The 21981-nt window shown below is 42.7% G+C and overlaps 1 protein-coding gene and 1 pseudogene across 11 annotated transcripts in view; both read right to left on the bottom strand.

Annotated features, from left to right (window-relative positions):
- Nucleotides 1-16811, bottom strand: part of HNRNPC (heterogeneous nuclear ribonucleoprotein C) — a 38532-nt gene extending 21721 nt beyond the window's left edge. For 8 of the 11 annotated variants that reach the window (XM_056133458.1, XM_056133462.1, XM_056133463.1 and 5 more), the window contains exons 1-2: nt 16670-16811; nt 10687-10712 (exon numbers count right to left, since the gene is read on the bottom strand). The gene's annotated coding sequence lies outside the window, so the exon portion shown is untranslated. Of the gene's footprint in view, nt 1-9983; nt 10657-10686; nt 10713-11032; nt 11194-16669 lie in introns of those variants that run through there. The other 3 variants (XM_056133460.1, XM_056133459.1, XM_056133461.1) reach the window with 3 other exon arrangements.
- A 2866-nt stretch (nt 16812-19677) lies between these two features.
- On the bottom strand, nt 19678-20234 carry LOC130041355 (40S ribosomal protein S7-like; annotated as a pseudogene).
- Between the last annotated feature and the right edge of the window lie 1747 nt (nt 20235-21981).

The following is a 21981-nucleotide window of genomic DNA, read 5'->3' as shown; positions in this document are numbered from 1 at the left end:
GTATGCAGTAGACTCGGGTTCAATTCCCAGCATCCCGTATGGTCCCCCGAGCACCGGCAGCGATAATTCCTGAGTGCAGAGCCAGGAGGAACCCCTGTGCATCGCTGGGTATGACCCCCAAAAGGAAAATCAATAAATGATTAAAAAAAAGAGCATTGGGCTGGAGCAATAGCACAGCGGCTAAGGCATTTGCCTTGCACGTAGCCAACATGGCCAACACAGGTTCGATTCCCGGCATCCCATATGCTCCCATCCCATATGGTCCCCCGAGCACCGCCAGGAGCAATTCCTGAGTGCATGAGCCAGGAGAAACCCCAGAGCATCGCAGGGTGTGCCCCAAAAAGCAAAAGAAAAAGCATTAAAATACAAATTATCTTGTATGCAGTTATGCCCAGTTTAAATCCCTGGTACTACATACAGATGACCAACGCCAGGGATAGCCACATAGCACCAGCTATGGCCCAAACATCCTCCCCCCAAACCAAGACAATGAAAAATAAAAGTACTGGTTCAGAACTTTTTTAGGAATACAAACAGGTACCAATCCACACAACAGATTCTTCAAAACCATAATGGAGAAAAGGTTTGAAGGCTCTATGGAAATACCAGTGTCATACCATATATATGGTAGTATATTCAATTCCAATTAACAAATGAGGGAAGGGTGGGGAGGGGAATTGAACCTTTTTCAACTGAGTAGAAAATCAAGCATTTTCTACTGCTGTTACAAAATGAGAAACCATTCACAATCCTTGCAAAAATGTGTAATATGATCAAACAGATCTCCTTAAAAAGAAATAAAAAAGTGGGGAGGAACTTAGGGATAACTCAGTGCTATGACACCTGTCTTGCTAGCATTTTGATTCTCAGCAACAATCCAAGCAAAAATCCACTGGCTGTCCAGTATCCATGTGCCATAAAATGTGTGCATTTATGTACAAATACACAGCACACAACCCCCCAAATGAATTTTTTTCAAGCATCAAACCAAGTGCTTGATCCCCAATTACTCCAAAACACAAAGTGAACTACTTTTATGTAAGACACATAAAATATTCCCAGTAGAATCTAAATGGTTATCAGGAAGAGACTGAGGGAAGAGATTTTTATAAAAGGGATCCTTATCTGAGCACTGTATATAGGAGCTGGAGAGATAATACAGATAGGGCATCTGCCTTGCACACAGACTGGATTTGACTCTGAGTCCGCATCCAAGAGGACTCTGATCCCCAGATCCACAAGGAGTAATCCCTGCAGGTAGAGCCAGGATTCTTAAGTCCTGAACACAAGCTGGGTGTGGTTCAAAAAAGGAAAATAAAACATGGTATCAATCTTCATGAATACCAGCTTGAAGACTTTTCTGTGACTGCAGAACATAGAGCCCATGTGAGAATACTGAAGTTTGTATTGTTTCAATCATTATTTTGATGTTAGAAACTACTTTTATTCTTTGTTAGGAGAGATATTACCACAGGTACTGTCTTGCACACAGTCAACCCAGGTTCAATCCCCAGCACCATATATGGTCCCCCTTAAGGACCGCCACAGTTGACAGAGCTGGAAGTTAACACAGCACAGGTTATCTAGGGGTAGCAGGGGGCTGGGACACATCTTGAAATGCTCAGGGGGTATTCCTGGCTCTGTAATCAGGAATTACTCCAGACGGTACTCAGGAAACCATATGAGATACCAGGGATTGAAGAGGTACCAGGGATTGAACCTGTGTTGGTCCTATGCAAGGCCCTACCTGCTCTGTCCCCTACATTTTTTCTTAACATACTTTAGTAAGTTTCTTAACCTGCAAAGTGTTAGTTTATGGCCATCCTACAACTATGTTATCAATAACTTACGTCAAGAATGCACAAATCTTCCTATAACCCCCGAATGGAAAAATGGAAAAGTCGAGCATTACCCTACTCAAGAGGAACTCCCAAAGAGGGATATCTAGTTCAGAGATAGGGTGCCAAGCACTGAATTTGATAACATGGTACTGAAAATAAAAAAAAAAACCCAATTGTAAGCGTGAATGGCAAAAATTATGGAAATAACCATCTCTGAACAACCAAAATCTGTCAAAGTATCTTGGTGTCACTAATTGTAGGCATTTCAATAAATTTTACATCAAATGAAAAGGAGGATAATTTCAGTTATTTTAGATCCCATCTTTGTGTGTGGTGTGGTGACATGGAATAAACTGATGGCCTCTCACAGACAAGGCAGGCACACAAGGGCTGGATCCGTGGTTCATGTAGCAAAACTTGTTCATTTTGGCTATACTGCCAGCACTGCCAGTAATCCCTGAGCACATAGCCCATCCCAACAAATAAAAGTTAAACGCAGGCACTTTACCACTGAGCCACAACCTCAACCTCAGAATTATCATTTTTAAAATGGTTCCTTCACCAAACTCTTCAAAGGCTAGCTCAAAAGCAGCTCAATAAACGAATGTCTGTGCTTTGCTTGTACAAAGGTCTGCACCCATACTATACTATGAGCACCACTAGGTCCCGGTTGTTCATCGATTTGCTCGAGCGGGCCCAGTAACATCTCCATCATGAGACTTGTTACTGTGTTTGGCATATCGAATACAACACGGGTAGCATGCCAGGCTTTGCCATGTGGGCGAGATACACTCGGTAGCTTGCCGTGCTCTCTGAGAGGGGCAGAGGAATTGGAACCGGCCTGTCCGGGCTGTCTGTGTGCAAGGCAAACGCCCTACCTGCTGTGCTATCACTCCAGCCCACCACTAGGTATGATAAAAAAAAAAAAAGTGCGTGGGGGGGGGAGGTGGAATTCAACAAACGGCTATTAATATCTACTTTCTCTGAAAACGTTTTTTTCCCCCCCAGAGGCCCTGCACCGACCCGACTGACCCCGTTTCAAACCCACCCCCACCATGCCAAGCAGTATCATCACTCATGAGCATGATAATCTACCAGGTGCAGCCAAAATGAAAAGAACAATAACTAAACTTCTTCAGGGAACATGCACTAAAGTGCTCAGAGCTTACATCTGAATTTGTGCTCAGGAGTAACTCCTGAGGTTGCTTGGATGGACCACAGGAATCGAAGGTGTCAGGAATCAAAGCAGAGCTTGCAACAAGATAAACCTTGTATTTCCTCTCTGGCTTCCAAATCAAAACATGAGGAAACTCGGGGCTGGAGCAATAGCACTGTGGGTAGGGCGTTTGCCTAGCCAAGAGGCTGACCCAGGTTCAATTCCCAGCATCCCATATGGTCCCCTGTGCACCGCCAGGGGTGATTCCTGAGTGCAGAAGTGCAGAACCAGGAGTAACCCCTGTGCATCACCAGGTGTGACCCAAAAGGCAAAAAAACACCTCAAATCAATAAATCTTGATGGGGAGCCTACATATTGAGGCACATGCAGATACGCAAAAAAAAAAAAAAAAAAAAAAAAAAAAAAAAAAAACCCCAAACAAAAAAACCCCACCAAAAATCTCAAATCCAAAACTATGTAATACAGGTCACTATTTATAATCCAACAGGAAAAAAGCATGAACACTCAATGAATTCAACATGCAGGAAATTTATCCTTAAAAAAAAAAAAATTAGGGCAGGAGCAATAGTACAGCAGGTAGGGTGTTTGCCTTCCATGCAGGCATCCCATATGGTCCTTCAAGCACAGCCAGGAGTAACCTTAGTGCAGAGCCAGAAGCAACCCTAAAGCAACACTGGGTGTAACCCAAAAAGCAAAAAAAATATATAAAATTAAAAAAAAAATAGTGGTCTGTCTTAAGTGAGGCAGTTTCTAATGTATTAAGAAACAGAAAGGCAGGGAAATAGCATTTGACATAGAAAGGACATAGCCATTCCTTTCACTATTTCATACTTTGCAGTTTGGGTTTCTGCCACCAATAAGCAATCTGCCCCATCACAATTACACTTGTTTCTAAACACTTAAGGGGAAAATAGTCATTAATTGTATGACAGATCTCTTTAAGTGAAAAATTTTAAATGTGCATCAACAGGACATGAGATATTTAAGGAGCTTGCCTCACATGTAGCCACTACAGGTTTAATCCAAGGCAACACATAAAGGTCTCCCTGGGCCATGCCAGTACTCCCTGAACCCAGAGCCAGACATAAGCCCTAAGTGGGGAGGAAGAAATCAACCTGGAGTGCGACTATTTGCTCAGAAAAGCAAGCAAAAATAAATGTGCACTTTTTGGATATCATTTAAAACCAATATCGATTGGTCATTTTATTGTAATTTATATGACAACCTGCCTAAAAGCAATAATTCCAAACAAAATTTTTTAATTTTGGTTTTCAGAGTCATACCCAGTGTTAGATCAGGATTTGCTCAGTGACCACTACCCTCAGAAATCACTCCTGACTGAGCTCCAGGGACAATATAAGACAAGGATCTGACCCAGGTGGCTGCATGCATAATAAGCCCCTTACTGAGAACAGTACCACTGTCTTCCTATTGTTCATTGATTCACTGGAGCGGACACCAGTAAAGTAACATCTCACAACAAATCATGAAACTTGTTTCTGTTTTTGGCATATTGAATTCATCATGGGGAGCTTGCCAGGCTCTCTGAGAGAGGCGGAAAAATCGAATCCAGGTCGGCCATGTCGGCAGCTTGCAAGGCAAATTCCTTACCCGCTGTGCTATCACTCCAGCCCACTGAGAAAAGTATGTATTTCTAATTTAGAAATATAAAGAGCACCAACATTCGTTTCATTCTGTTTTTAAAATCATGATTTCAAGGGATCGGAGCGATTAAACAGTGTGGTAGGTTTCTTGTCTTTTAAGCAGACCCAGATTCAATCCCCAGAACTCCCTCCAGCCTATTGAGTGCTTCCTGAGCAGAGCCAGGAGTGGCCTAAAAATGAAAATAAATAAAATAATAAAAATTAAAAAATTTCATTTCATAATTGCATTTGTAATTTGTAGATTAGTGAATACAAATTTTACAAAATCAGGTGAATAAAACTGTTTTAATTTCAAATAATTTTAAATATCGTGTGACTGAATGACCAATAAGATACACATGTAAACATGAAAAGAATCCAGTGAACCATACCAACTGAGAATTGCCAAAAACTGCCAAAAATGGGAAGAAGCACCTGGAAGCTAAGAAAATTTCCAGGAATAATCAAATCACAATTCACACCAATGAAGGCTATGAAGATAAGATAGCTTCAATGTCTGGAAAGCTTGTATGCTGAGAACCCAGGGTTTAAACCCTGGAACCACATGGTCCACTTATGCCACCAATGAAAGATTCCCAGCACTGACAGGGAGTTCTATTACACCAAAGGTGGGGCTGAAGTGATAGTGATAGTACAGTGGGTACGACATCTGTCTTACAAGAGGCCCACCCGGATTCAATCCCTAGCAGCTCATTCCCCCCCCACACACACACATCAGGAAGTAACCCCTGAGCATTGCTGGGTGTGACCCCAAAAATAATAAAAACCACTGAGAGTGGGCAAAAGAAAACATTAAGCAACAACAGAATAACATGTAGGCTGCCTGGATTGAATTCATGCAACTTATATAAGAAATTTTCCAAGTGTAAATAGTATTTATGCAAGTTTATAAAGTTAAATCAAATAAGTGAATACAAATTAAGGTTTTATTCCCAGAGATCATAGGGGTTGAGACTATGGGGTGTCTCCCACAGGTAAAGTATCAATGCCAGCCCTTTTTGCACCATGTCCCCAGTCCCCAAATTTAGAAATTGTAACAGTAGCAGGGCTGGAGAGATGCTAAAGGTTTGCCTTGTATGCAGCCGACCCAGGTTCCAGTTGTAGCACCAGAGCATGGCACCCAAACATGCCCAGAATTAAATCCTGAGTGCAGAGCCAGGAGTAACCCAGGATAATCTGCCAGGTATGGCCACGAAACAAAGTAGTATTTTCAGAAAACTGATATGCCATCTTCTACAAATTACTTTGCTCATGACATAGGAAAGACAAGTCAGACTAAGTGCCCTCAGGCCTAGAACCACTCCTGTTTTACAACTTCACCAACTGGTGCTGTGAGGGGCAGGAAGACCAAAGTATCTTGCTAAAAAAGCTTTAGAGGGGCTGAACAGCACAGCAGGTAGGGCACTTGCCTTGCATATGGTCAACCTGGGTTCAATTCCCAACATCCCATATGGTCCCCGAAGTATTCCTGAGTGTAAATGCAGGAGTAAGTCCTGAGCATTGCAAGTAAGGCCCCCAAACAAAAAAAAAGGGGGGGGGGGGAGGGAGAGCTTTTAATGCAAGAGAACTAGCATAGTAGGCAGGGCTTTTGAAACTGTCAGCAAGACAATTTCAACCCCTCCCAGCACTACATGTGGTTCTAAGTACCACTGGTGAGGGGCTGGACAAATGCATTAAATAGCTTGCTTTTAATGCTTTGAAATTAAGCCCTTCTCTCTAATCCCAATACCAGTTTTGACCAGACTAGGTTATTATTATTCTTTGTATTACGTCCTGCATTTTTTTTGTTTTGCTTTTTGGGTCACACCTGGTGATGCACAGGGGTTACTCCTGGCTCTGCACTCAGGAGTTACTCCTGGTGGTGCTCAGGGGACCATATGGGATGCTGGGAATCGAATCCGGGTCGGCTGCGTGCAAGGCCTACCCGCTGTGCTATCTCTCCAGCCCCTACCTCCTGTATTTTTCACGACCATCTAATCTCATCCTCTAAAATTGAGAATCTGATCTCTCCCCCCAATTTGGAATTTGTCTTTGAAGAAATTATAAAACTTTCTGGTATGCATTCAAAATTGCTGAATCAGGTTGAAGATTCCCCTTCTCACCAAGGCATTTCCTGAATTCCGAGTGTGAGAATAAAGTTCAGCATTATAAAATACATTCCATGTGTATAAGCCTTGGTTCACTGGCATTGGAAAATGTCATTTAGGACATTTCTTTTCACACTTCTAACAGGGTCTATGCTTACCTCTAACCACATGGTGTTATTACCTCACTCATCTGTCTCCCTTGGCAGTCTGTGAGGCCCTGAAGAACTATTAAACCTTTTTTATCTCTAAAACCACAAGAACATCATCCACAATATAATGCACTTAATTCAATTAACAAAGAATGAAAATGAAGTTACCATGAAAAACAACCACACAATGAGTTATCAGAATCGGAGAATAAGAAATGGCTTTTATATAGTATGTGGCATCAACAAACTTGGACCCTAAACGGAAAATTTTCCATCGTCTAGAGCATTATTTCTCCATCTTTTTCTCACCATAGCTGCCTTCCAGCCTTATTTGTTCCTGTAGTGCCTATACTAGTGGCTGGCTTCCTAGTCTTTTGTGTTGGTTCCCCCCACCTCCATTTTATGATTTTCACCCATGGCCCTCTTAGAAAACCCTGGAAGTTCATGGCATCCAGATGAAACTGCTCTAGAGACAGGTACAAGAATGCTTGTACTATTGGTGAAGTAGCGTATCATTACATTAATCCCAAACGTTAATATTAGGACTATTGTACAAGATGGGCACTAAATTAAAAACAAAGGGCCTGAAGATAGCTCATCTAGCTGCAGGACTGAATCCAATCCCTAGTTCTACATGGAACACAGATGAGAGCAGCTACTGAGTACTGAGCTGGAACTGCTCAGCTATGCTGGAATGTGGCCAAAAACTAGAAAATAACTAATTAGCAGGGAGGAAAAAAAGCCCATTCTTTAAAAGTTCCCAAGTACCACTGGGAGAACCCAAAACAAAAATATTTTAATTTCCACTCTTAGAATCAGGGTGATACCTCAACATATGCCTTAGAAATGAATTCTTGAGTTTAAAGTTCAGCATTGTCATGACCTCCCAGTAACACCATGTAGATGGGATCTTTTTGTTTTTAATGAATATGGGGACCAGAAGGGGGGGAAATGAGCCAAGAGCTTTTTTTTTTTAAAAGCTAAAACAGAGCTTCATTCTTTGGTGTCAGAGCACCTGCATGCAGGTGGCCCCAAAACAAACACCAGTTCCCCACCATTTCAGCATCTATTAAAGCATCTACCACAAATTATCAAAATATTCCACTATTATTGTCAGTACATAGGCACAGGCTACTCTCTGAAATCTACATTTTATTAACCTTTTATAAATGGGCCAGATATTTGTTTGGGGGTCCACATTCAACAGTGCTTAGGAACTACTCCTGTCTCAGGACTGGGTTTGGGGAGGTGAAGAATGACACTGGATGCCAAGGGTGGCAAATGCTTTCCTACATGCAAAGCCCTAGATTCGTTCCTTATTCATGCTTGAGTCAAAGAATTATCTAAAATATGGTCAAAGCTAGAAGTCAATGAAAAAGCTAAATCAGCTCAATCTTAATCTCTGCTAACTGGATACATAGGTTATACATAGGATTTCTTCCTGAAATTAAAAAAAAAAAAAGCAGCTTACCCTAAGGAGAAAGCTCAAAGGACAAGAATGCATTTTCTGTACTCTGGAAACAAAGTTTTTACCCCTGGCACATGATTCCAAGAGCATCGAACCAGGAATCACTGAGCACAGCTAGGGTGTGATCCACACCCCAAAATTTGAAGGAAAAAAAAAAAAGATAGATATCCCTTGAAGGGATGAGAACTAGTACAACTGGCAGGGCACTTGCCTTGTACAGAACCTACCACAATTCCACCCCCCTGCACACCATATGGGTACCAAGTCTTGCCAGGGGTGGTCAGAGCTCAGAGACAGGAGTAAACTCTGAGCACTACTTGTGGCCCCCAAACAAACAATAAAATATATTTTCTCAGGGATAGCCTTTATGGCACTTGCCTTGCATGCAGGTGACTCTGGTGAGAGACCAGGTACCCAAGGTGGTCTCTGAGCCCAAGAATGATCCTGGAGTACAGAGCCAGGAGCTCTGTGTGGCCCCAGAGGAACAGAGTGTGGCCCCAAAATAAACAAAAACATCCTTTCTGTGGGTAAAATCCATCTGCCAAAATGGAGATGCCAATAATTAAAACAAGGCAATCCCCACAATATAAATCAAGATATGGCCTTCCATTATTGTATTGTAGCACAGTCTTAGTCTAACATTAAAAAGAAATTTGGGGTGGGGAAAGCTTTGTGTTTGGGTCACATCCAGTAGTGCTCAGGAATTGACAGAACTCAGGGATCTATGTACTGCTTCTAGGCACCTACTGTATTATTCATTTTACACCCATTCTATTAATTTTAGTAATAAAAATATCTAAGAGGCCAGAGTTTTGGGGTTAAGCACTTGCCCTGTGGCTCAGTTCAATCCCCAGTCCCCTAGCACTCCCAGTAATCTGCAGTACCAAGCAGCGCTGCATCTTGGATCCTCACAATCAAGGATTGGTTGGCGGAAAAATTGCTGGGAGAGTCCCATTATCTATTCCCATGCCCGTACTGCTTAGGAGGCCAGGGGTTGGGGGGGGGGGAGGGGAGGGGATGGGGGACACAAAAGACCCAGTAATCATTAATCATAAAGCGTAAAGATAGTACAGTGCATCTGCCTTGCTCACAATCCATAGGGTTTAATCCCAGAAGTGATCTGAGAGCACTCCCAGATATGGTCAAAAAACAAACAAGACTATACAGGGCTAATGCACTTGCCTCGCTCTGACCTGTGTATAGTCTCAAAACAGTACTACCAGGAGTGATCCTGAGAACTGTGGTAAGACTTGTCAAAGCCCCTAAAAGCAGTGTTCCCCCTCAAATTCCAATAAATAAAAAATAAAATCCTGTAGTTAAAAAAAAAATCTTTAAGTACTGTAAGATGACAAAATTAAACCACTTTCAAGTTTGCAAGCTAAAAACTCGATTATCCTACTTATTCATAAAATGCCATTACTGTGCAAAATAGAGGGCGCCTCATTTGGGAAATCTTTTGTAAACACAGACAAAAAAGCTCATTTTTAAAATGTTTTTACATTTCTGAATGTTATTACCTACACCACACAACTAAACTTAAATTGATGCACATTCCCTAGTCTTTGCAATGAAACCAAGTGGACCTAACACCTCTTACCATCACCCAGGAAGGGTGTGCATCTGTTCCGAAGGCCCCCCTGGCTCCAGGTCATCCTGGCTGCTGCTGCTCCAGGCTGGGCATCCATGTTGCTGCAGCTTGTGGTTTGTGAGGGGTAGTAGTGTACAGGAAGGAGAATGGAATTTTAAGGGAAACAGGAGGAAGATGGCTTTCTGGGAAAACGCCATCACCATCATAGGTGTTAAATAGTACCACACACATTTTATTGCAGCACAGCTTAAAAATTTAACAAATGAAAGATTAAAAATAAAAAAAATAAAAATAAAAAAATTAAAAATACAGACGTCCAGAGATGTTCTAAACAGTTAAGTTAAAGATCAGGAAAAATAAGGTCACAGACTTAACAGCCAGTAAAATTCTTTCGAGCGTGGGGAAGGGGATGAGGATAAGGGTGGGGTTGGGAGAGAAAAGGTTCATGTGATCAATCCACTTAAAAATACTAAAGCCTTCACTTTCTCTCCCAAGATGCAAAACTCCAAAGTCAGTCAGGAGGCCGGAGAAATTCTTATGAACATTCAGAAAAACTCGATTTTAATCCGGTTAAAAATCATCAGTGTTATCATCATCATCATCATCACCATCATAAATATAATAAATAATAATAGTAACTAGTAACAACAATAAAAAGGAAATCAGCGGAAAGTCAGGAAAAATGTAAAAAAAAAATTGAAATATAACTTACTGTAGCTGAAGATCAAAAAAATCTCACTGTAAAAAAAAAAAATAAAAATAGCCCAGATTAGAAAAACGGGAGGTGCAAAAATGTTAAGTCAGTAAAGTTCATTTCTTTTCTTTCCAAAAGCAGTTTCCACAAAAACCGCAAGGGTAAAGTTCTTAGTAGCAGACAAGCAAAGCCCTTTCCACATCATCAATCAATCTTAAAAATACACGAGGAAGTAGAGAGGTCAGTTATAAGAGGCTAAAAGGCTCCTCCTCCTCTAACCCAACTGCTGCAGAAAAAAATAGAAATTTTAAAAATTACATCTTAAATCCAAATCCCGTTTTTGGAAACAATTAAAAAAAAACACCTGTAAATTTGCCGTAGTGCACACCAAGTTGCATTATGTATAAAATATCTTTATAAAATCAGTTTTGGTATGGGAATGTGTGTGTTCTGGAAGGGTGGGGAAAGGAGGTTAAAAATCAAAGCTGAGCTCCAGTGAGTAGGGATGGGGTTCGCCTTGCTGCCCTGTGAAAGGAGAAGGGACAGATTGAGTCAGAGTTCCTCAGAAATGTTGTGCCCTAAACCCCCAAGACAGAAGTATCTGTCCATTGCATCTAACACATGTTGAAAGCATATCATTTGCACTGGGATGGGGAGAGCTGCTAAAGAATCATCACCTCTACCAGTGACTATCTTCAGTTCATTAATAAGTGAATGATATTCCATTGCCCTAAGGGTCTCAAAAAAGGGCTACATTCAAACATCCATCTTTTAATAGCAATTTGGGCAAAGAAAATACAGAAAACCCAGCTCAATGGAGATGAAGTGAATAAATGTGAATTATGGAGGAAAGCAGAATCTTAGATTTTAAATTTTTAACTCCACGGTATTACCCTGATACAGACAGAAGGGGGATCGTCTATCATGAAGATACGTGCTAGAGTTGACGTCTATTTTCAATACCAATAATGCCAGCTACGAGATTTGACAGGCTCTAAAATAAAGGGGATGGGGCAAGATGTTTTTTATAAGAGGCAAGCAGGAGCACATTTATTGCACTCACTGACAGAACAAAAAACCACAGATGGATTACAATGGCTACTGAATATTTAATGTCATTAAACAGGCATAAATTTATGTTCCTTAGTGAATTTGTTTTGTGCTTAGAAACTTGTGTAACTATTCCAAACACAAAAGATTTCTTTTTTAGCTAAAAGGTTTGCAATTAATCTATTAATAAGAATGATGAGCCTGGGGCCAGTGACATAACTCAAAGGACTAGTGTTCATGTTTTGCATGCTAAAGGCCCAGTACCCCCAAGCACTGCAGAATGTGGCAAAACTAATTAAAAAACTTCTCCCATTTTAATATTCAGCCTTCAAATTAAGTTACATTATCTTGGAAACTAAAAAACAAAAAACAAACTTCAAGTTGTAGGTAAGTGTTCGAGTATCTCCATATAACTGTAGGAACAGATGTACAAAGGCTAAAATTTTGACGGTTAAAAAATCAAAAAAAGACAAATTTGGGGCTAGAGTACATAGGTGCTAAGGTGCTTGCCTAGCATACAGCAGACCCTGTATCTCATAGGCTCTCTCAGCACACTAAACTGTAACCCCTGACCCCACCACTGAATGTAGCCCAAAAATGAAAAATTGGGGCCCCACCATGGGTAAGAGCAATAATACAGTAGGTAGGGCACTGCCTTGCACATGGTCAACAAAGGTTCTCTGGCATCCATATGGCTCCCCTGAAGAAGACCCTCAGACATAAACCCTGAGCATCGCTGGGTGTGGCCCCCCAAAGTGTACAAATATATAAACCACAAAGTTGAAGAAAATTTGTATTTTAATGTAACCTCCCTTGAATTGGTGCTCGGGAATACCTTCAATTACGTTAATCCTAAGTATGTCACAAGACATAAGCTTAAAAGCAGCAATTAATATGGGAAAAAGGATTTATGTATCTCAGTCAGGATTATCTCCCAAGACATAAGACTTTACAATTAATAGTTTACCAGGATTACAATTAGTCTAAGTGCACATTTTGTATCTATACCCCACCCCAGAACACAATTAAAATTTTGGAGGTGGAGACCCACCAATTTTTAACCAGACCTCTTGTTGATAATAAGCTGAGTTTATCAGAAACCTCTGTATCCTAGTTAGGACCAATTAATTTGGGGGGACAGGGAGGCAGGCACCCCATCGCACAGGTGATGGTGCTCAGAGCTTACTCCTAACAGACTTGATGGACCATATGGGTGCCAGGGCCCCAAAGGGGTTTGCTGAGTGCAAGGCAAGTGTCTTATTGGTTGTACTATCTTTCCAGACCCAAGACCAATAAACAAAATGCCAAATTCACCAACTGCTTACTGAGACCAATATTTTAACTGTATAAACTACTATAGAATGCACCAATTTAAAAACTTGACCCTAACCACTTTCTCCCTTCTTCAGTATTTTAAGAACATAAGCAGTTGCGTTGTATCGAATAGTTTTGGACCTTACCAGTTGATTCTTTAGTAAATTTAATACATACAAAACATTTCCTTTCTTATCCCCGGAACCACATTAAGGGTGACCCAGCACCACCAGGAGTGATCCCTGAGCTCTACCGTGGCCCAGCCCTCACCACCCCCCCCCCCAAAAGCTTTCTCAAAACTGCGAGTTACCCTGATCACAATAATGTACAGTTACATAAAAGAATAAATGTTACCCAAAGATTGCTTGGTTGGAGATTGAAAAGGTCTTAAAACTTAATAGTAATCACTAAAACACACACACACACACACACACACACACACCCCTGTGGTGCCAGAACTGAACTCCAGCACCACACGGGCTCACACACAAGACAAATGATCTACCACTGAGCTCCATCACCAGCCCCTATAATTACTTCAAATAAAACTTTTTTTAGGGCTGGAGACAGTAAGGCGCTTGCCTTGCACATGCCCAACCTGGTTTGATCCTTGGCATCCTACATGGACCATCAGGATTAATTTTTAAGTGCAGAGCCAGGAGTAACTCAAAAATTATATATATATATACACATCATTTCCAGCCTTCTAGCCACCAATGTCTTGACTTTATAAATAAGAAATTAACCAGGCCAAATTATATTAGTTATTGGACTTGCCTTGCATGAACTCCACCTGGGTTTGATCCCCTGCACCACACATATGGTCTCTTGACCACAGCCAGGAGTAATTCCTGAACTAGTGGTAAGCCTGAAGTGCCACAGGATGTGACCCCCAAACAAACAAAAAACCCAAAAAACCCCAGGAAAAGAAAGCAATCTAAGCATTTATTAAATTGAAGTCCAGAAAATTAATTTCTGACACAATTATCAGGGTAAAGGAAAAATAAAATCCTCCTAACCTTTAAACCAACATTCTCAACTATTACACTCCCTAGTTAACATACTTTTGTCAGCTGGTGTAGATCAAAGTAGTCATTTTGTAATTTGAAAGGCTTATTGCTGAAATTTAATTCACAACAAGGTAAAAGTGAAACCCTCTAGAGTCCTAATTAATAACTATGTTTAAGTTCTCACTGCAGCATCTACCACCACTCCCATGGCATGGAGAAACAAAAAGATCCTTAACACCTGTAACTTAATGATCCTTCTTAAACCATTCCTTTTTGACCCACTTAGAACATTCTACCAATTCCTACTTATTTAAAAAGCTGAGATTGCAAATATTCCTTATATTGCCAAAACTTCTCAAACTTCAGTGCTAAGCTGCAGATTTTATGTAAGATTGTCCTGCTAAAGTGAATCTGTGGCCATTATGCAAAGCTTATTAATGGAAAAATTGTGGGGCTTGGAGGCATGGTACAGCTGGTAAAGCACTGGCCTTACAGGCAGCCAAGTGTGGTCCCCTGAGCGCCCATCACCACCAGGAGTGATGCCTGAGCAGAGCCAGGTTTGCCCCAAAACCAAAATGGGGGGAGGGGCAGAGAAGAGTCAAAACTACTCAAAACAGAGTCCTGGAATTGTGTGCAAGCAATGATAGGTGAGTAAACTGTATTAAATCAAAGTGTCACCTCTATACAATACTAACCGAGAGAACCTAATAGTAACTCTAAATCAAGTGAACCACCCTTCAATTAATTTCAGTTCCTGCCAACTGTTTTTAATTGAAACATTTGTCAACAATATTAAATAGATATCTAAAATGAGTTGAGAGGCTGGAGTGATAGCACAGTGGGTAGGACGTTTGCCTTGCACGCGGCTGACCCGGGTTCGATTCCCAGCATCCCATATGGTCCCCTGAGCACCGCCAGCAGTAATTCCTGCGTGCAGAGCCAGGAGTTAACCCCTGTGGATGGCCGGATGTGACCCAAAAAGCAAAAAGAGTTGATAGGTTTCCTTATCTAATTTATAGCTGTTCTGCGTAATAATCTTTAGATTTTGGGGCCACACCCAACGGTGCCGAGGGAAATCATGTGGTGCAGAGGATCCAATCCAGACCCCTCAGGGGCAAGGAGAGCCTATCGCTTTGTATGTGACCCACCTGTTTCCATCCCCAACACCCCTTTTGTTCCCCCAACAAGGCCAAAAAGAAAGGGGGGGGGGCACTGTCGGGTGTGGCTCCAAAAAAGAAAAAAGAAATAAACATGCAATTCGGCCCATAGTTTTCTCTCTCCCTCCCTAAACCTTTTCTGGGTTTAACACAATTAGTCAACCGCATTTGAACACGAGTTAATAAAAAACTATTAAGGGCTAAAGCGCTAGCTCAAAGGTCTTGGGGCTTGAGCACATGCGGAAGGTTCAGGTTTAATCTTGCCGCATGGTTCCACCCCACACCAGCACTGCAGGGAGCGACCCCCCATTCACTAGGCGTGGCCCCAAACAAAAACTATTCCTTAGATAAAGTGGTTAACGTTAGCAAAAATTTCCTACTGTAATACTTGGGTAATAGGAAACACGTCGCCATTCATGGCCCCTACCCAACACCCAAGCCAAGTTCCGATGGCTTGTAAAATCAGCCACAGAATCCTCAAAGTAAATCACATTTCCAATCTAACATCCGTCGCAGGACGTTAAAATTAACAAATCTAATTCTCGCAACGAAGTCTCCCGCCCCAGGTGCAGTCTGGGAATTTCCGCCAGGCTTCTCTAATCAGGTTATTCTAAGACAGAAATAAACCGCTTTCGGTACCTAAGGATTCCAGAAACGGGGATTCCGAAAAACCACCACTTGATCCCAGGGAGGAAAATTGCTTACTAGATGCGCCACTAATTCAAAACGCCCCTGGCAGCCAACGCTTCGACGTTGGCTGGAGAGAAAGACAGGAATACCTACCTCAAGCAAAGTTCCACTAACTTAAAATATTTCAAGTGATTTTGTAACCTGCAGATAAAAAGTCAGCTTTAATTACTCCGGTGAATTGCAGTATTCGTCACAGAACTGAAAATGACCGCGGCCCATCATTCGCTCGAATAGGGAAAGGGGGGGGGGGGAGAAGTCAGCAAATATGAAACCATTGTCGATGATACTTATTCCTGTGCCCTGCGGCACACGCTCCAGAACTGCGAGGCTGGCGGTAAAATTTACTTGGTAACCCCTTCCCCATCTCCCGTCCAACTGCAAAACCTAACAGAGGCACGGGCTCTACATTAACCCATCTATGAGCGAGCTTCTTGGATCTTCCCTTTCAAGATCTCTCGGAATCTTCGCGGTCGGAGAAAATGAAAGAAAAGCCGTTAACACAGGGAAAGCGAAAAGAGGCAAAAGGACGTTTTACCCCGGCTGATCGCGTCCTAGAGGACACCGGGTTAAATCCACGCGAGGGTTGAGGCCTACAAAACACATTCGCGCTGAAGACCTACCCCGACCGCCACCCCCAGCCCCGCCGCCAACGCCAGCAAACAGAATAAATGCGGGCATGCAGACTCCGCCGAGGGGAGGGTTCCCTCGTCTTCTCTCCCGCATCCCCTCGCGCTCCCCGAGGAACCCAGCAACTCCTCTCCTTCCGCCCCCTCCACTTACCAAAGGGGGAGGGAGAAGAGATTCGATTCTGAATCTCCCACTCCCGGGTTCTACGTGGAGAAGTCGACTGCTGCTCGAGGTGGGCAACGTTGTGTCAACCGCTCAGCCTTCGCCTCTTCACAAAATGGCCCCCGAGTCTCCTCTGCCGCCGAGACGAAGGCCTAGGCCCCGCCCTACTCCTGGGGCTACTGCTATTGGCTGCGTTATTTCTCGCTCGCGCTTCTCATTAGACAGTGGAACTGCTCTTCACAATTCTGTCCAATCACAATTAGCAGGGGGCTCGCCTAAGGGACAGAATTTCCACATGCGTGAGAGACATTCGTTTATAATTGGCTCGTCGTCCTGTCGTTTATCAGATGGACAATGTTGATTGGTCACTGTACCCGACGAAGAGCTGGGGGGGAAACTTGCCTTTGTATCGCGCACCAGTTCACATCCGGGACTCTGGCGGGCTGATGGGCGGCGCTGCTGTCCTATCCCCGTTCTCGGAGAGCCCGCTAAAAGGCCCGCCCAGATCTCGGAATTCCCGCGGCGCGGGGGCGGGGAAGAAACGAGCGATTTTCTTCGGGCCCGCAGGCTCCAAGGGCAGGGCCTAGGAAAAAGAAAACGCCCTTTTGATTCCTCCGCCTTGGGTTGTGCATCCAAGAAGCACTTTCAGGAGCTGTGAGGACTAGGCCTGACTGACTGGGGAGCATAGCTCCGGGGTCGGGCATAGAAAAGACCCGAGTTCCTCCGGACGTTTTATGCCGCCCCCGCCCTCCCCTTGCTTGGTGTGGCCTGGTTGGCCCCAGCAACGCTGGGCCGGGCCTGATCTACGCCTCGTGGCTTCAAGCCCGCGCTCGAGCATTGAGGCTTAATTGCCTGGACTGGCCGGCGCCCTGCTCGGAGAACTGCTTCAGAGGGCTCTCCCGTTTAAAAATAAAACAAAAATTAAAAAACAAACATGTATATATATACACACACATAGTGGTGTGTGTGTGTGTGTGTGTGTGTGTGTGTGTGTGTGTGAACTGCTTCAGAGGGCTCTCCCGTTTAAAAATAAAACAAAAATTAAAAAACAAACAAACATGTATATATACACACATAGTGTGGGGTGTGTGTGTGTGTGTGTGTGTGTGTGTGTGTGTGTGTGTGTGTGTGTGTGTTCCTGGCGGCACTCAGGATTACGCCTGGCTCTGCTCTCAGGACCCGCTCCTGGCATATATACTATATAGGGACATAGTGTGGTGTGCGTGTGTGTGTGTGTTCCTGGCGGCGCTGAGGGTTACGCCTGGCTCTGCTCTCAGGACCCACTCCTGGCATATATCCTATATAGGGATAGGATGCCTGGGATCTCACCTGGGTTGGCCTCGTACAAAGATAGTGTCCTTCCCCCCGGACTATTGCTCTGGCCCCAAAGTCAGCGGGAACAGCACCCCAACCAGCTGACTTTTCTAAGCCTCCCCACTGCAAAAAAGTAAAGAAATAGACTTCTATTTTTATATTTTAAATAATTTTAAATAAAGCTTTGCTGGCTCTCTGGGCGGAAATCATAGCTAGCCCATAGCTAGCCCTGCCAATTTCAGAGAAATTGTGGAGGGAATTAGCTGTTAGCCACCACAAGACAGGCCTAAGAAGGTTTTCTGTTACTCAGAGAAAAGCAATGCATGGGTAGGAGCATAGTGCCTCACGGATAGGGACGTGCTCCCTAGAACTTCTTAAATTGGGGGTTACAACCCCATATGGGGTCTTGTAGCTTTTTAAGAATTTGTTTTCAAATAAATCTTTTTATTATTTATTGTGTTATAACAGCAAGTGCTATGTATACCCATGTTCTATACCTATACACCTGGAGTGCATAAAGATTTCTCAGGAGATAGGGCATTTGCCTTGCCCGTGGCTGACCTGGATTCAGTCTTCAGCATCCCATATGGTCCCCTGAACCCTGCCAAGAGCATGGGTGGTTATGGCCCCAAAACTGAAAAAGTGCATAGAAGTATATTTTGATGGGGAGGAGAGATTTCCCCAGCAGTGCTGGAGCCACTCCCAGCTGGATTCAGCCTGAAAATTGGGTCTGATGGTTCACTATTCAGTGCTGCTGGCCTTCCTCGGTGCTAGTGGCCACCTTGGCCACATCCCCTTTTGTTAAATTTTTACTTATTTTTTAATTTGAGGGCCAAATCCTACAATTCTCAGAGGTTACTCCTGGCTATGAGCTCAGGAATTTATTAAAACCTACCTCATAACTTTAAATAAACTATTGACCTCAAGGGGTCAATACAGGATGCTGGAAGCAAACCTGGTTTGGCAAGTCCATCTGAGGTACTATTGCCCTAGTCTCTCCCACTTTTTTAAAAAAGCATTTTTTTAAAATCTTTTCCTTTGTCTTCTTTTTTACTCTTCTCAGATTCATCCCAACAGTGACCTAAATATGGTTTCTTAAAGGATAAGCCTCGCTTAACACTCTTGCCATCTGTTCTCCTCCTGATTCTGAAGCATAAGATTATCGTCTGATCATTTTTTTCATTGGACTAATCACTATACAGATTACAAAATGATTTTCAATTACTAATGCTTAAATTTTACAATTAGTGTTTATTTTACATCACAATAGAAATTGACCTATTGAGGTAACATCTAAATACTATAATAAACTATGTTACAAAAATACTAGGTGAATCCCCAGCTCAGATCCTTTTAAAAATGAAATTAGATTTCACATAGTAATTCTCTTTCATAGAACTGACCCTTAGAAAAACTATCTGAAGATTCTGTTTGTTTTTTGTTTGGGGCCACATCCAGCAATTAGGACATGGCCTAATCAGGGGTTACTCTTGACTCTGTGCTCAAGGATTATTCCTGGTGGGCTTGGGGTGCCAGGGACCAAATCCACATTGGTCCCATACAAAGCAAGTGTCCTCCCCACTTCACTTTCTCTCTGGCTCCTGTACATTCTTTACTTTTTTTTTTTTTTTTAGTGAATGATATTTTATTTAGTCATTTTTGTTTACAACTGAAACTTTGGGAATTCAAAAATTAACATCCTTGCCCATGAGCTTCTTATAGACACCAGAAAAGTTTTTAATCTTATATTCCACATTGTTCTGCGGTGTTTTAACCAAATGAAACTTTATGAACCAGCTGCCATCCAGTTTTAGGAGGATTCTCTTCCCTCAACTTCACTGGGGAAGACTAAGATCTCCAGAATTGCATCATGTACACCTGTCAGGGTACGACTTCTAGGACCTTTGGATTATTTTTTTTTTTTTTGGTACGACTTTTTCGAGTTGACTTAGGCAAAATTCTCCTCTGAACAATAAAGACAATGTGTTTCCCACTGAACTTTTTCTCCAGTTCCCACACTATCTGGAAAGACTGTAGCTGAAAAAAAGGATCAAAGAATATAATAGCTTTTCCTCCGTCACCAATTTCAATTCCCTTGGCTGCTGTCATGTTTAGCCCCCTCAGCTAAACCTTCAGGTCTGAGTTCATCTCCAGCTCGAGGAGATCCTGGAAAAATGCTGGACTCGAATTCCTCTGACTTCTGGCCATTGGGCTTCTCAATCTTCACGCTTGAACTGAACATGTCTTTCTGTGGCCACAGCCACGGGGTGAGGTGGTTGGGAACGCTCACCAGGTAATTGTACTATCTCTCCACCAGGGGCATGCTCCACAGCTCAAGTTGGTACCAACTCATATTCTCCTGGGCTGAAAACTGAGCTGAGAGGAGGCCCTAGATCTACCTTCTGTGCATTCTTGACTTAACAAGCACATGTGGGTTGGGCAGGTCAATTAATTGCACCAACGGAGCAACATCCATTCTCTTCAAAAATATTTCAGGGCCCCAGATATCTCCCACTGATGTTGTCCAACACTTCAGGAAGAGATGGAAAGAGCTTTCTCCCAGTACCAACACATTTTTGTTACTGTTTTGAGGTTACACTTGGCAGGGCTCAGGGCTTATTCCTGGGCTCTGTTCTCAGGGATCACTCCTGGCAAGCTTGGCGGACTATCTGGGGTGCTGGGGATTGAATCAGGGCCAGTCATGTGCAAGGCAATCACACTACCTTGCCTTGAACCTTCCCTTGCACTATCACTATCACTCCAAAACCACCAGCACATTTCTACTAATCTCATAACAAATGTTTTTAGGGTTTTTTTTTTGAGAAATTGGTAAGTTAAGGAATCTTTTTAACTACTTTTCCTGAGTACAAGAGGAAAATGCAGACCTCAAGCTCTTATCCCCAAAGAGTTAACATCTTAAGAGCTAAACAGAATTACAATAATTCCTCTCATATCCAGCCATATGGACAAGAGGATAGGAGGATTCTAGCATAGTAAAGCATTCCAGGAAAGTCAGATGAACTAGAAAGAGCCCTCTGGATGCAAGCAAAAACAGTAAGTTAGTGTCTAATATATATTCATAGTTTCATTTTTATTTACTGGTTTGTTTTTGTTTGTTTGTTTGGTTGTTTTGCTTGGTTTTACTTTTTTGAGGAGAGCAAAATTGTTCATTAATTTGTTCATTTTGTGTTTTACTATTAGTGTTCTATAGGACTGGAGCCTATAGGACTAGAGCGACGGCACAGTGGGTAGGGCTTTTGCCTTGCAAGTGGCCGACCCGGGTTCGATTCCTCCGTCCCTCTCAGAGAGCCCAGCAAACTACCGAGAGTATGCTGCCCACACGGCAGAGCCTGGCAAGCTACCCGTGGCATATTCAATTACCAAAAACAGTAACACCAAGTCTCACAATGGAGACATTACTGGTGCCCGCTCTAGCAAATCGATGAACAACAGGAGGACAGTGCTACAGAGCTACTATTAGTCTTCAGAAAAAGTATGATTATGTCATCTTTAATTCTGTCACCTTTTCTTTTCGGTCCATCCCCAAATGGACTCAGGACTTAGTTCTGGCCCGGTGCTGAGGGACCACTCAGGGACCACAATGGACCATATGTGGTGCCTGGTATCTAGCCTGGGTTGACGATATGCAAGGCAAGCACCTTATCCACTATACTGTATCTGGTCCCTCTCTCATTCTCTTAATGTCACTCTTTCTCTTAACTCCATCCTGCGCCCAGCTGGTTGACATGTCTTTTTATTCTTCCTTAATGCCGTTGTGATTCCTTCCTCTGCCACCTTTAGTGCTAATTCAAACCTTTAGCCTTTATCACAGTAATATCCTTTAATGGTTCTGTCCCACTAGTCTCTCTAAGTCAGTAATAGCAGACAAATATTACTAAAGCTCTCCAATAGCTCTCCTATTATTGCTCTCATGCTCAAATTGTATAATTGCAGTTTATTGTTAGCAGAATCAGTAAAAATCCTAAATC

This window comes from Sorex fumeus, unplaced genomic scaffold, assembly GCF_029834395.1.
Source record: "Sorex fumeus unplaced genomic scaffold, SorFum_2.1 ptg000098l, whole genome shotgun sequence".
NCBI classification, from domain to species: domain Eukaryota; kingdom Metazoa; phylum Chordata; class Mammalia; order Eulipotyphla; family Soricidae; genus Sorex; species Sorex fumeus.
Note: the sequence above shows the minus strand (reverse complement) of the source record. Positions and strands in the feature narration are given on the sequence as shown.